Source organism: Tachypleus tridentatus, chromosome 13 (assembly GCF_004210375.1).
Source record: "Tachypleus tridentatus isolate NWPU-2018 chromosome 13, ASM421037v1, whole genome shotgun sequence".
Taxonomy (NCBI): domain Eukaryota; kingdom Metazoa; phylum Arthropoda; class Merostomata; order Xiphosura; family Limulidae; genus Tachypleus; species Tachypleus tridentatus.
Genome location: NC_134837.1, coordinates 181,159,985 through 181,176,394, shown reverse-complemented (window position 1 = coordinate 181,176,394; position 16,410 = coordinate 181,159,985). Strand labels below are relative to the sequence as shown.

At 34.1% G+C, this 16,410-nt stretch overlaps 1 pseudogene across 1 annotated transcript in view; it reads right to left on the bottom strand.

Moving 5' to 3' along the window:
• Positions 1-16,410, bottom strand: part of LOC143236078 (uncharacterized) — a 314,870-nt pseudogene that overhangs the window by 27,078 nt on the left and 271,382 nt on the right. Inside the window, exon 4 of the transcript XR_013019440.1 lies at positions 481-734. The product of XR_013019440.1 is annotated as an uncharacterized LOC143236078 (transcript). The remainder of the gene's footprint in view (positions 1-480; positions 735-16,410) is intronic.

Genomic DNA, 16,410 nt, shown 5'->3' with positions numbered 1-16,410 from the left:
CAATGACCTGCACAATGAATGAAATTATAATCTCTTTAGGTTTATATTCATTATGTCTGTAGATACAACTTAAAAACCCATATTCCTTGAGAAGAAAGTGCTTCTATTTAAACCTATGTTTTTTTCTTTGTTGCACATGCCTAGGTTATTTTTCTAGAATTATAAAACATATGAATCTTGATTGCTTGAAGTATGAAGTTTTTTATGGATATTTATTTGTAATATCATTTACTAGATGGCGCCACATTACATTTATTAAGTTGGTCACATCCATAGATACGCATATACGTGCTACGTCCATTATAGTAAGTTAATGTAGATTATGATAACCATTATTTATGTCATGATTCGAAATCCATTTATATTCTTAAAACTAAATACATGGCAAATATTCATTCGTAATACAAATTTCAACAAAACATTTTCAATGTAACGACCGCAAAAAGTTGTTTAAAAGGTGATGAGGAAATATAGACTTACGTTTTGACAAGTCATTGATGATTGGAGAGTAACAGGAAGTTGACGTACAGTACCACGCCCTAAAGCCTCTCGTTTTCGCTGTGCCGAGAACAAGCGTAACTCCCTCTTTTCTTCATCACTGAGTCCATTACAATATCGTACTTCGTTGTCGTGAGGTGGCAGTTGATGTAAGAGCTGCTTGATTCTGTATTTCTCCCTACACTGTTGACGTAAGGAACTTTGTCTTCCGGTAAGGCAGAAAAATACAGATGTACCTAGGAACGAAATTATTCATGTGATCCATTTATACTGATACAAATGAAATAAGTCATCGAATACACTAAAGAAATAGTGTTAACAGTTTGTTTGTTTGTTTTTGGAATTTCGCGCAAAACTATACGAGGGCTATCTGCGCTAACCGTCCCTAATTTTGCAGTGTAAGGCTAGAAGGAAGGCAGCTAGTCATCACCACCCACCGCCAACTCTTTTACCAACGAATAGTGGGATTGACTGTACCATTATAACGCCCCCACAGCTGAAAGGGCGAGCATGTTTGGTGCGACGGGAATTCGAACCCGCGGCCCTTAATTACGAGTCGAACGTCTTAACCCACCTGGCCATGGCGGGCCCGTGTTAACACTAACACAAATATTTAATTATTCTGGTCTTATTTAGGGTTAGAAAAATGTTTGGTTCAAAAAAGTAACTTAAGACGGGATAAAATATGTGGACATATTACAAAAGGATAAACAAAACAATCTAATGAAAGTGGAAGCAACACGGAAGAAATATAGTGTGTGACTGAACCGGAAATGACGTTTTTTTAACACTACATCGAACGTTCCTGTTCTATTCTTTGTACTGTTTACTTCCTGCGCATAATTGTAGTTGTGTTTTATAATACCTGATATTTAAATATATTGTTCCAATTAACCAAAAAGTTAGATGAACCAGTGTAGGCTATGCGAGTGGGCACGTTTTAAACCACTGTAAAGTTCTGGGGTGATAACTGTGTTTTACGAATTACTTGACCCTGGCATGGTCAGCTGGTTAAGGCACTCGACTCGTAATCCAAGGGTTGCGGGTTCGAATCACCGTCCTACCAAACATGCTCGCCATTTCAGCTGTGGGAGCGTTATAATGTGATGGTCGATCCCACTATTCGTTGATAAAAGAGTAGCTCAAGTGTTGGCGAACGGTGGTGATGTCTAGCTGTTCTTACACTGTTAAATTAGGAACGTTGAAACACAAGCAACTAACACAGCATTACATCCACCACTATACTGGTACAGATATGTAGATGACACGATTGTGGGATTCACATCTACAGAACACATACTTAATTTTTTCAATCACGTTAACTCTATACATCCCAACATTCACTTCACATGTAAACAGGAAGAAAGCAATCAAATATCATTTCCTAACCTCAAAATTACAAGAACCGATACACAATTTAAAACAGGAATCCACCGAAAAATCACCCATACTGGACTATACATTCCTTGGGACTCAGCACATGAAACAAAACAAAAACTCAACATACCAAGAAACCAAATAAACACAGTCATAAAACTATGCTCACCAGATAAAATTAACGGCGAATTAGACAAAATAAAACAATACTTCATCAACATCAATAAGTTTCCCCCACAAACCGTAGAAAACATTATACGCACACACCTAGACAGAAAGCAAAATCAACCAACTAAAGTAAATATATCTCACGAATCAAAAAATCACGAAACCATATACTGCTGTATACCATATATTCCTGACATCAGCAAACAAATAACCAACATTTGGCAAAAATTAGTAACAAAATATGACATTCCAGTTAATACCAAATTTATTCAAAAACCAGGCACAAAACTAAGGTCTATACTATGCAAAAACTACACTGACAAACACCACACCAACATTATTTATAAAATACAATGTGATAACTACCACGACTTCTATATTGGAGAAACAAGTAGAAAAATGGAAACCAGATTCAAATAACACAAAGAGTCACCTTCACACGTTTTTGAATACTGGAAATCAAATAAACACAACATAACCATAGAAAACACCCAAATACTAAATAAAGAAACAAACATAAACAAACGTAAAATTAAAGAAGCCTTACTTGAATACAACAACTCGAGCTCAAAGTAAACCAATAAAAAGGAACACCTTTATATCTATATTAATAAATATAATCCAACATCTAAACACGCCCTCTACATTCCTACATTCAATTACACAACCGCCTTCAAACATGTGGTCAGCTATCGGTCAGTTACCTCTTTCTTTCTTTGTGAAACTGACGATAACCGAAGAAGGTCGAAACGTTGTTCGCTCCTCTACATAATGCTTTCTCTACCGATACCAGCCGTTTTTTACAGATATAATCTTCTTTACAAGGAGGTTTTCTCATCATCACGGATAAAATTAGAAACGGCTAGCGCAGATAGCCCTCGTGCAGCTTTGAGCGAAATTCAAAACAAACAAACAAACAGAATAGACCACCGCCACCAGTCATTTGTGGAGAACTTTCGTTAACCTTTAGAGATAGATGATTCTTGGTTATCTGTAAAACAACCTTAGAATCGATTCAAGATTGGGATTTGTATCGATATTCTGGATAGGTAAAGTAGGTTTTGTACAACAGAAAGGCACACTATTGTCGTATGGCGTGGTGTGTTATTCTAGATAGGTAAAGTAAGTTTTGTACAACAGAAAGGCACACTATTGTCGTATGGCATGGTGTGTTATTCTAGATAGGTAAAGTAGGTTTTGTACAACAGAAAGGCACACTATTGTCGTATGGCGTGGTGTGTTATTCTAGATAGGTAAAGTAGGTTTTGTACAACAGAAAGGCACACTATTGTCGTATGGCGTGGTGTATTATTCTAGATAGGTAAAGTAGGTTTTGTACAACAGAAAGGCACACTATTGTCGTATGGCGTGGTGTGTTATTCTAGATAGGTAAAGTAGGTTTTGTACAACAGAAAGGCACACTATTGTCGTATGGCGTGGTGTGTTATTCTAGATAGGTAAAGTAGGTTTTGTACAACAGAAAGGCACACTATTGTCGTATGGCGTGGTGTGTTATTCTAGATAGGTAAAGTAGGTTTTGTACAACAGAAAGGCACACTATTGTCGTATGGCATGGTGTGTTATTATAGATAGGTAAAGTAGGTTTTGTACAACAGAACGGCACACTATTGTCGTATGGCGTGGTGTGTTATTCTAGATAGGTAAAATAGGTTTTGTACAACAGAAAGGCACACTATTGTCGTATGGCGTGGTGTGTTATTCTAGATAGGTAAAATAGGTTTTGTACAACAGAAAGGCACACTATTGTCGTATGGCATGGTGTGTTATTCTAGATAGGTAAAGTAGGTTTTGTACAACAGAAAGGCACACTATTGTCGTATGGCATGGTGTGTTATTCTAGATAGGTAAAGTAGGTTTTGTACAACAGAAAGGCACACTGTTGTCGTATGGCGTGGTGTGTTATTCTAGATAGGTAAAGTAGGTTTTGTACAACAGAAAGGCACACTATTGTCGTATGGCGTGGTGTGTCTTCACGAATTGAACTAAACATATTAAGTAGGTACCACAACACACCTTTACAATACCAAAACATTCATATATATATATATATATCCTTAACAGAAATTGGTTCAAGCCAAATAAAATAGGCCTACATCATAACATTACTCCTAGAAGTAAAACAGTACCTAATACTACATTTGTAACTATAACACGTCAACGCCTCGACACCTAGTACCACACAATGATATCTAAAGTATTTTACAGTTAATCCAGAATATGCAGTAAGATACAGGACTCTTCTCTCACCATGATGGTTTGTTTTTTCATTGTTCTTCACACCTCTCAATGTTTGGTGCCAGAAGCGAAAAGACGTCTTACATATAGTTTATGATTTGTAGGCCATCCGTGAAATCAGTTGGTACAATGCATACAATCCCAAACTCTCATTTAAATTCAAAATGTATTATAACAATGCTATTCATACATCATAAAAATCGAAAAGTGATTATTTCTAGACGGTTAACTCCGTATTCTAATTGTGACGCTTTTATCACAGGAAATGTAGGCATGAGGATACGAGTTTATGGACATTCAAATTCGTTCTAATAATGTCACAAGGTATTTCGATGATCTAGCCGACACAAAAATCAGTGTGTGTCACGTCACGCTTGATTTCTCAGAGTAGGAGAAGTAATTTATCTAGATAGAATAGTTCGATTACTGTCTGACCATTACGATTTTCTTGACGGTGTGAAAGGTGGCCGTGAGGGTATGTGTGTATTCCGTGAAACCTTATAAGTGTAGTAAGTATTGGTATAACAAGCCAAAGTAAAAATGTAGTGAGGGATAACCTAGTATAGAACCAAGTACATAAAACTGATTATGAAAGTAAAAATATCGATTCAATTTTAAAGTGAAATTATTTCTCAGTTAAACTATTATTATGTCACCAACGTTTTAAATAAAAACAAATATCTTTAGCCAAACAAGACTCTACATTTAAGAAATTAGCAAGTATGTTTCCAGATTTGTTTTCTATACATATCATTTCATATTTCCATTGCACAGACTAACAAGAAGTTAGGTTATACTTTTGTTGGTAAGCAACATTACACAAAAGCCATTGTTTGATATGGCCAAACCCAAAACGCACTGGTTTTATATACAAATTTATATTGTTAAACTATCTACTTTTTTTATCAATAATTATTCTATGAACACGCCACGAATTAATTTTATGAATTATCTTAATTTTGATTGGTTCACAAAGGAATTTACTGTCTCTTTGTTGGCCAAGCTTCATTTCGCAAAATTTTATTCAGTTAGCTATGAAATGTTTATAACACAGGCTCCAACAATGTCAAAATACCTCTCTTAAAAGTGCAATGACATCTGTTTTTTGAATTTCGCGTACAGCTACACGAGGGATTTTTGTACTAGCCGTTCCTAATTCAGCAGTGTAAGACTAGAGGGAAGGCAGTTAGTCATCACCACCCACTCTTGGGCTACTTTTTTACCAACAAATAGTGGGATTGATCGTAACATTATAACGCCCCCACAGCTGAAAAGGCGAGAATGTTTGGTGCGACTAGGATTCGAACCCGTGACCCTCAGATGACGAGTGGAACGTCTTAACCCACCTGGCCATGCCGGGCCAGGAACGTAGAAAACGACAATCTAAACATACATAGCTGTTAATCACAGAGTAGCAAGTTGTATTAAATTTGCTCAAAACATTTGTGGCAGTTTGCATATCCTTCGCTTGAATTTTCCATATTCTATCATTTTGAGGCACGGCATTTAATCAATTTGAGTAAAAAAAATACTTTCAGACAAACAAACTCGCGTAGACGAAACTTTAATAATACTAGATATAAACGATAAAGTAAAGTAATAGTGTTTATAATAGCGTGCAGATTATACAGTGATAATGGTGGTTCAGTGTATGATACGACTTTATCAGTTGAAACAAAGAAACTAAGAAAGACGAACAATAAAACCTGTAGTAAAGAAAAAGTAGCTAAGACTTGTTTGTAATAAAGTATGAAACGATCTGGAGTAATGTATAAAAATGTGTATGTATTTTATTATAGAAAAAGCACACCGGGCTATCTGCTGAGTCCACCGAGGGGAATCGAACTCCTGATTTTAGAGTTGTAAATCCGTAGGCAGGGGGGTGTAATAAAAGCAAGCTTAGCTAAATATGCAGAAATGTCTAAACGCATGTTTACAAAGTGATAAGCATGTGGTTCTGAACTAACTGCTCATGCGTATTTTAGACCTAATTAATTCGAGAAAGCACAGAGAAATTGTATTTAGTGTAATGTTCATTTTTCGAGGAAATTACACGAGGGTTTGGCGGTATTTGTGTGAAATGCTATGCAAATAAGAAACTAAAGTTGAAATTTAAGCCAGTCGTCACATGATAACAACGTCATTGTACTATTCTGTAACATATTAATTGCATTAAAAAAAAGTTTGAAAAAAACACGTTAAAGCCAAGAAGCAAACCGGACTCCTCGGATAAAGACCTTTCTAATGATATGAGATTTGTAGCGTTTGACCAAAACGTTTGCAAGAAACGTTCGGGACAGACAAACGCAAGCATATTATTTATATAGCGATGCAATAGTAACAGGACTATTTATTGTAAAGGCACTTCTGTTGTTGTTTTTCGAAGTCTTATTTTTACCATTACAGCAACTCCAAAAACGAAATAAACCTTCTGAAAGTGATTTATTAAATTATTATGCTGGTTGTGTAATCTGTTTAGAAAGCGCTTATCACGAAATATATATTACTTTCATATATGCTCTACGTTTGGGCCACCCTGCATATTGTCTGAAGTTAAACAAAAGTTACATGCGTTTACATTAAGAACTCGTGAACAAATATAGAGTAAAATAATGAGGTGAGCCGGAAGAAGTCTGAAGCACGTGACTAGAGGATAGCTTATCTAATTATCATTGGCTGCGTTAGAATTTAAATTTAATGTAATTAATATTCACAACTTCCTTTCCCTGAACAACTTGAAAACACTGGTTTGGAAAAAAAACCAAAAAAAACAATTACGCGAAGCACTAAGAGCCGCGTCTGAATTCTCTGTAACTTGTGGTCCTGAATTACACGTTCTCTGACTGATACTTGCTAGTTCAGTAACGGATGTCAATTACAGTTAGAACAGTTACAGTCATGGCTGCTAAAACTGATGTCTGTATAGGTTTTGAGCTGAGGGTGAAACGAATTCATTATTAATACCTTTGAAATTATATATCTAGCGAATGAGTACATACGCATATACCGTGACTGGTGAATTTAGAAAATGTTAATTATGGCCGTCAGCTTTGCGGAAGTCACATCCAACTCGTAGTACAACAAAAACAATATCTGATGTAAAGAATCTAATTTGTCTTTCCCAAGTTCAAAGAAAAGGTTGAAATTAACATCATAAATATACTTGGTAGCTACATGATTTTGGGAGTTAAAAGTGAGAAGAGGGTGGTAGACAGTGAAGGCTCTGGGAAATGCAGAGAGACGCAATGACAAGTAACCAAATCATTTCTATAACGAGCGTTCTAAGAAAGAAAAACGTCTGGAGTTCAGATTTACACCCGTGCACACGCAAGTACAGAAATAACCTATGCATGCATAGAACCGTCTTAATCAGGAGGCAAGAGATTCATTATGTTAATTAACATCTTACCTCCCGTATCACTTTATCGAGTTTGTTATTAGACATTTGTAGTACGCATGTCACATATTATATTAACTTTCGTTTCATGGGACCACATGTTCATGTTAAGCCGTGTTAGCTGTTCTTTATTCAAATATCCGGACGTAGTTTACCGGCAAGCGTGTTAGGAATGTAAATCTTAGGATTTATGGCTCGCAGCTAGTTGTCGCAAAAACGCGCTCCGCACTTTAGAGCTATGAGTTCCACATTAGTGACTGCTGTCGACTAAATAGCTGATTTTTCTCTAGTCAGTTGATATGGTTTTTGCGCAGATGGTATTTCACGTAAACTCGCACGAAAATTCTGAAAGAAACCAAGAAACTACACATACACACGGTAGTGCAGAAAAACAAATAAATATATATACATATTAATTAGATGACAGGAGGTTCATTATGCTAATTAATAAGTCATCCACATATCTTTTTACCTAGGGCACTCGATTCGTAATCTGATGGTCGCAAGTTCGAATCCCTGTCACACCAAACATGCTTGCCGTTTCAACCATGTTGGCATTATAACGTGACGATCAATCCCTCTATTTGTTGGTAAAAGAGTAGCTCAAGAGTTGGCGATGGGTGGTGATGATTAGCTGCCTTTCATCTAGTCTTACACTGCTAAATTAAGGATGGCCAACGCAGATAGCCCTCGTGTAGTTTTGCGCGAAGTTCAAAACAAACAAAACCTAGTTAGTTATTAAACATCAGTAGCATGCATGTCACGCTTCACGTGCTGAGTACCTAATAACATATGACTCGTAATCATGAAATGTAAACAGAAACAGTGTTGTTAATACCAGTCATTTCTACGTAAAAACAATATGTGACTAAATCCGACTGCTTCTGTCAAATATTTACACCGAACGCGTTAACAAACAAAAGTGAACCAATCTATAAACCTCAGACATAAATAAATGCTATAAAAACAAGTCGTTATTATTTTGAAGATAAACAATAATATTCATGTAGTTATATACCTTGAAACTAATTGCACGCCCAATCCATTTTTGTTCTCAAATATTTCTTAAAGATAAGAAATTACATGTAGGAAAACAAGGTAACAGCAATTAGAAATATTCTATCAACAATGTGAAGAGCACGTGATAATTAGCGCTGTTCGAACTTCAGACAATGAAACATTTGATTAAAAAAATAACAAAACTCACTTAAAAACTAAATAAACGAATCAAAATAATCCACTATCTAACTATGAAATAATATAAAGATGAACTTCACACGCTAATTTACAATCTGACTATACTATAACAAAATATTCAATTTGACAGATTTCACGATCTAGCTATGAAATAACATAAACTTCACACGCGAAGTTACAATCTGACTATACTATAACAACATATTCAATTTGACAGATTCCACAATCTAGCTATGAAATAACATAAAGATGAACTTCACACGCTAATTTACAATCTGACTATATTATAACAAAATATTCAATTTGACAGATTCCACAATCTAGCTATGAAATAACATAAAGATGAACTTCACACGCTAATTTACAATCTGACTATATTATAACAAAATATTCAATTTGACAGATTTCACGATCTAGCTATGAAATAACATAAACTTCACACGCGAAGTTACAATCTGACTATACTATAACAACATATTCAATTTGACAGATTCCACAATCTAGCTATGAAATAACATAAAGATGAACTTCACACGCGAATTTACAATCTGAATATTACAATCTGACTACACTATAAAATAACATAAAGATGAACTTCACATTCAATTTGACAGCTATGAAATAACATAAACTTCACACGCGAAGTTACAATCTGATTATTCACAATCTAGCTATGAAATAACATAAAGATGAACTTCACACGCGAATTTACAATCTGACTACACTATAAAAACTTATTCAATTTGACATATTTCACGATCTAACCATGAAATAATATCAAGAAAAACTTCACACGCGAATTTAAATTCTAACTACAGAATAACATATTCAACTAGACACACGAAGCCAAAATCTAACTACGGAAAAAAACAAACGAATCCACGATCAAACAATGGAATAACATGATGTTCAACTTGACATATGAATACATAATCTAATTACGGAATATCACCAGTTTCAAGTAAAGAAAGATTTTCTAACCTCATGTTCTTTACCATGACATGGGTCTGAGTGCCCCCTCCCCTATTCCAACTCTACCCAGTCACTTTCTAACACTTAACATTCAAATTCAATCAGCAGATTATATTGGCTTTTAAACTGATTTTTATTCACAAAGGTATATCTTATTTTCTAATCCTAAATACAGGTTGAAATAAGCGATCTATGATTCTACTTGGACAGTAAACACACAAAAACACTTCCACTACCAAACTTACAAGATACATTAACAAATACATCTTCCAATCAAACAGTTACTAGGTTTTTGTACATATTTTAAACTCAAACATTTAATCTGTTTCTACCATATTAGTGTGTAGTCTGAAACAGCCATTCGAATATTAAATATACCATTCTGTTACCTTAATTCATAAAAATAATTACTGGTTCACATCTACATCACCTTAGTTTGTAAAAATAATTATTGGTTCATCATTATATTACCTTAGTTTGTAAAAATAATTACTGATTCACCATTATATTACCTTATTTTGTAAAAATAATTACTGGTTCACATCTACATCACCTTAGTTTGTAAAAATAATTACTGGTTCATCATTATATTACCTTAGTTTGTAAAAATAATTACTGATTCACCATTATATTACCTTATTTTGTAAAAATAATTACTAGTTCACATCTACATCACCTTAGTTTGTAAAAATAATTACTGGTTCATCATTATATTACCTTAATTTGTAAAAATAATTACTGATTCACCATTATATTACCTTATTTTGTAAAAATAATTACTGGTTCACATCTACATCACCTTAGTTTGTAAAAATAATTACTTGTTCACCATTATATTGCCTTAGTTTGTAAAAATAATTACTGATTCACCATTATATTACCTTAGTTCATATAAATAATTAGAAAGGCACTGTTATATTATCTCATTTAATAAAACAAGCTGTTCAGAGTCAGTTATATATGGGCTGACGTGGTCTAGTTAGCCTAGTGTTTAACATGATTGAACTGCAAAGTAAGCTCAAAGTTTCGAACCAGCGACGTGCATCTGAAAACTATTCACACTTTCAAGTTTGTTTTTTTATAAAAGCGTGTGTGTTTTCTTATAGCAAAGCCAAATACAACTATCTGTTGATTCAAAGCCAAATATAACTATCTGCTGAGTCCACCGAGGGCAATCGAACCGCTGATTTTAGCGTTGTAAATCCGTAGACTCACCGCTTTGCCAGCGTGCGATTTATAAAAGTCAGTGTCGTTTTGGCATCCAGTAGTGCTGACAGGTTACGTTCTGATCAGTAGTTCAAAATAATGGACAGCTATACCTGAACCCTTGGGTCTTATATCCAAATCTATGTTTAGATACGTCTCGTACGAGGCTCCAAACACCAATATAAACAGTCGAAATGCACATTTTGTTCTACAAACTGATAAGGTGCTCGTTTCTAGCCTGGAAATGTTTATTACATAGACTATACAGATTCCAAAGTCTTAAACTCATTGCTTTATGAAAACTGTGGTCCAGCTGCTATTGTTTAAATGTTATTATCCATATGTAAATGTAAAGTATTCAAGAGTGAGTGTAGGAAGACATTGTGTTACGTTCAGAATTCCCGAGTTCCTCCATTTGTAAATTTAATGGAAGCAAGGAGAATAATGTAATTAGTGATAGCACGTGACTATATCACCAGACCGTGAGTGAAACAGGCACAAAAGGACTGTTGTCATGCCGTAAAGATAAAGTAATTTGTTTATTCCCCCACACCATTTATTACTCAATTAGTTGTCAGTCATCGTAGTAAATACGTAGAAATTATTTTAAAAGAGATTATAATAACCAGGCATATAAGTGGAAATATTATACAGCAGCCAAATCGCTACGCCTACGTACACGTGTAATCTCGGAGTTTCTTAACGCGTGAGTTGAGAGAAAGAGAGAGACTAAAAAAAGAATTAACACCCTTGTTTGAATAGCTTATGGAATGAGAACAGAGCACGTGGTTCTCTAACTCACTCTTCTCACGTTTACACCGCTATGGATTGTAAAGTTTAAATGGTAAGGTAATTGTTCAGAGAACAATATTTACCACGACGATAGAGCGGTACGAAACAAACGACCACAATTTAATATAATAAAAGCAACGTGTTAAATAGAAGAAAACGACAGGTGAAAGGATGTAAGGAGAGAATGATTGATATATTAAAGAGAAAAAAGTGTTGGAGAAACATAAACTTCGTATAAATTATCATATATGATTGGTTTGTTTTGATTTGATTGTTTGTTTGTGAATTTCGCAAAAAGCTACTCGAGGGCTATCTGTGCTAGCCGACCCTAATTTAGCAGTGTAAGTCTAGAGGGAAGGCAGCTAGTCATTACCACCCACCGCAAACTCTTGGGCTACACTTTTATCAACGAATAGTGGGATTGACCATAATATTATAACGCCCCACGGTTGAAAGGGCGAGCATGTTTGGTGGGACGGGGATTAGAACCCGTGACCCTCAGATTACGAGTCGAGTGCCTTAACCATCTGGCCATGCGTTTTTAGCGGGACTTGTTTGTACAATTGGTAAGACGTGTATAAAAGCAAATTACTTCGTAACTCGAACTGAATAAAGCGCTGCCATAGAAAACGAGAGCTGGTGTAAACAGTATTTTCGTTTATTTTGCCTATTATTAAGCACAAAGCTGCATAATAGCTATCTAAGCTCTGCCAACAGTGGGTATCAAAACACGAATTCTACCTTTCTAAGCTGAGCTTGGCTACCGAAGGACTGTAGACAATATATACAATAACCAAATGTTTGTCTGTCTGTGATATTCTGTATCTCCTGAACAATTAATCGTAGAAATATATATATCTCAAAAAGCTACCTTTCAAGAGGGCCTATCATGGCAACGTGGTTTAAGGCACTTGATTCGTATTCTGAGGGTTTGCGGGTTCGAATCCCCGTCACATCAAACATGCTCGCCCTTTCAGTCGTGGGGTCTTTATAATGTGACGGTCAAAGAGTATTCGAAAAGTTGGCGGTGGGTGGTGATGACTAGCTGCCTTCCCTCTAATCTCACACTGCTAAATTAGGAAGGGCTAGCGTAGATAGCCCTCCTCTAGCTTTGCGCGAAATTTAAAACAAACCAATTATTGTAAAAATCAATTAAAACAAATCCTTTCAAGAGTACATTACAGGAAAATTATTCATTTTTTAAATATATAAAATCTTTATTTCGAATGCGCTGAACAGCAAATCTTTGAAATAAAACTTATTAACTGAGCGAATTTCTTGACAAAATGAGACTTCCTCTTTGACTGATGGAAAGAAATATTTCTAAGATAGGAGCATAATCGGTTTGTTTTTGTTTTGAATTTCGCGCAAAGTTACACGAGAGCTATCTGCGCTAGCCGTTCCTAATTTAACAATGTAAGACTAGAGGGAAGTTCAGCTAGTCATCACCACCCACCGTTAACTCTTGAGCTACTCTTTTACCAACGAATAGTGGGATTGACCGTCGCATTATAACGCCTCCACGGCTGAAAGGCCGAGCATGTTTTGTGTGACGGGAATTCAAACCCGCGACCCTCAGATTACGAGTCGAGTGCCTTATGAGGTTTAAGCTAGTCCTAAATACGTAAACAATAAAAGCTAAAAAAGGCAAAATAATGATAATAAAATAAAGTCAATAAATATTATACAGTCATTCATTATTATTAATAATAAATAATAAATATTATAATCATTCATTATTATTAATAATAAATAATAAATATTATAATAATTCATTGTTATTAATAATAAATATTATACAGTCATTCATTACTACTAATAATAAATAATAAATATTATAGTCATTCATTATTACTAATAATAAATAATAAATATTATACAGCCATTCATTATTATTAATGAAATCAAATTGAACAAAAGGACACAGATTCAAGCACTTTAACTGACTTCCTGACCCTTGAAAAGTAATTGTTTATTTGGTTCTCAGTTTCGTTCATAGCTACACAATGAATACCTGCGTATAGCCGTTCCTACTTTTGAACTGACAGGCCAAAGGGAAAGGAAGTCAGTCAACATCACACATTGTTAATTCTCAGATTACTGCTTTTGTCTAATCGAATAGTGAAATGTGATCGTTATTCTTATATCGAACTTATCGATTCAAAATGCGGACAGCGCTTTTGCGAGAACGAGTTGAGAATTGTTAACCTTTGGAATGAGAAGCCAAGCACGCTAATCACTAGGTCACGTCCGGTTCTTCATAAATAATAAATACTTCTATTCGACAACTTAACCCTAGAACTATAAATGGAAGTCTACGTGTTCTCAGTCAACTCTTTCAACAGACTTTCCTAAATATCAAACTGTTTGTAGACTTTGTTGGTTACTTGTCCCTAATATTAGATAATAATAATAATAATAATAATAAATTTATTAAGCAATAAATTAGACACAAAAAATCAAATATCAATATAAAACCATCAACAAAGAGTTAACTCGTCCTGTGATGGTTAAACACATAATAATGTAAAATCAAAACTTACAAAATCAATATAAAGTTCCCAGAATATTATCATCAGTATTTAAGATCCATTGTTTTAAGTATTTCTTTTGATTAACACGATTAATAGAAGATCTTATACTATAAGGAATAAAATTATGAATACGAGGTGCCAAATAAAGATATTGATGAAGTGTAACTGTTTTACGTGGTGTGGGTACATTAATTGGAAAAAAAGATTGAAGTCGTGTAAAATATGAAGTGACTTTAAAAGGCCTATTAAAAGAAACATGCAATGTAGATAAAGCTAAAAAATATAAATAAAGTTTATCATATGAAAGAGGGGAGTTAAATTTACTGAAATCGGTATCAAGCCTATGAGTAAAATAAGAGAAAAACACTTTTTTGCAACTTGTGAATAGGAATTAAAAAGTCTTATATGTGCCACCCCAAATTGAAATACAATATTGTAAGAAAGACTGAAAGAGAGCATAATATACACTTAACAAAATATGATAAGGAGCACAATGACTAAGTTCAAAAATTAGCATAGAACTATATTTTAATTTATTAACTAAAGAATTAATATGAAATTGCCAATTTAATTTTCGATCTAAAATAATTCCTAAATATTTAACAGAGGAAACTTGAGTCAATTTGGGACACTTACAATTAGGGTAAGTATAACAATCACTAGAATGATAAAAAATAGAAGGAAAAGCTGGAATGACACCATAAAGGTTAAACTGAAGAAGAAAAGATTTAGATATATTTAAGGATAAGTCATTACAGAAAAGCCAATTTTTAATTTTATTAAGATCACTAGAAATAATGGCTTCATTAATTAGATTTGACTTACTATAAACAACAGCAATATCATCGGCATAGGCTTGGATATCTCCAAAAAACTGTTGGTAAAGAATATCATTTATATAAATGAGAAATAATAAAGGGCCCAGAACAGAACCTTGTGGTACTCCAACATTAATTGTAAGCCAATCACTATAATTATTATGGATACAAACTGATTGCTTTCTATTGTGAAAGTAAGAAAAAACCAATCAAAAACAATGCCTCTAAAACCATAATAAGATAATTTATTTAACAATATTTTATGATTAACAGAATCAAAAGCTTTGGCTAAGTCAAGAAAAACAGCAATTGGATGAAGATCAGAATCCAAAGCTTCTGTAATACTTCCCACAAGTTTAGCAACAGCAACCTCCGTTCCAAGCCCAGGCCGAAAGCCAAATTGAGAAGGAGACAAAACTGAATGTCTATCAAGAAATGATAAAATTCTAATCTTCATAGATTTTTCAAATAGTTTAGAGAAATGTATTAATAAGGAAATAGGTCTATAATTCGTAAAATCAGAAATATTACCAGATTTATAAATAGGAATGACCAATGATAACTTTAAAGCATTAGGAAACTTCCCTTGAGTAAAAGATAAATTAATTAAAAAAGTCAAAATTGGTGCAAAAGATTAGCATTAGCTTTCAAAATCTTAACCGAAACACCATCTACACCATTAGAAGCTGAATTTGATAAGGAGAAAATATTATTCATAGTTTCAGATACAGTAACAGGATATAGGTAACAAGAAGAAGAAGGAGCAGGAGGCATGCCCTGAGAACAAAATTTAGGATTGGAGCAAGTAGATTTAGCAACATTAACAAAAAAATAATTCAAATCAGATAAATCAGTAGTACCAAAATTACAAAATTTCTTATTTTTTTTTTTAACATCAATAATAGAGTTAACAATATTCCAATTCTGTTTAATAGTTTTAGCATTCTTAAACAGGTTATGATAATAAGTCCATTTAGTCTTACGGGTCAAGCTAACAACATAATTCCTTAAACACTTAAATCTAATCTTTAGATAAATATCATCAGGAAATTGATGTACTTTCTTTTTTAACTTATCTCTTTTAATCATTAACAAAACCAATTCACTGGTAATCCATGGCTTAATTTTTCTAAACTTTCGTGACACAGAAACAGTAGTAGTACAACTTTGAATACAATCAGTTAACACTTCAGCA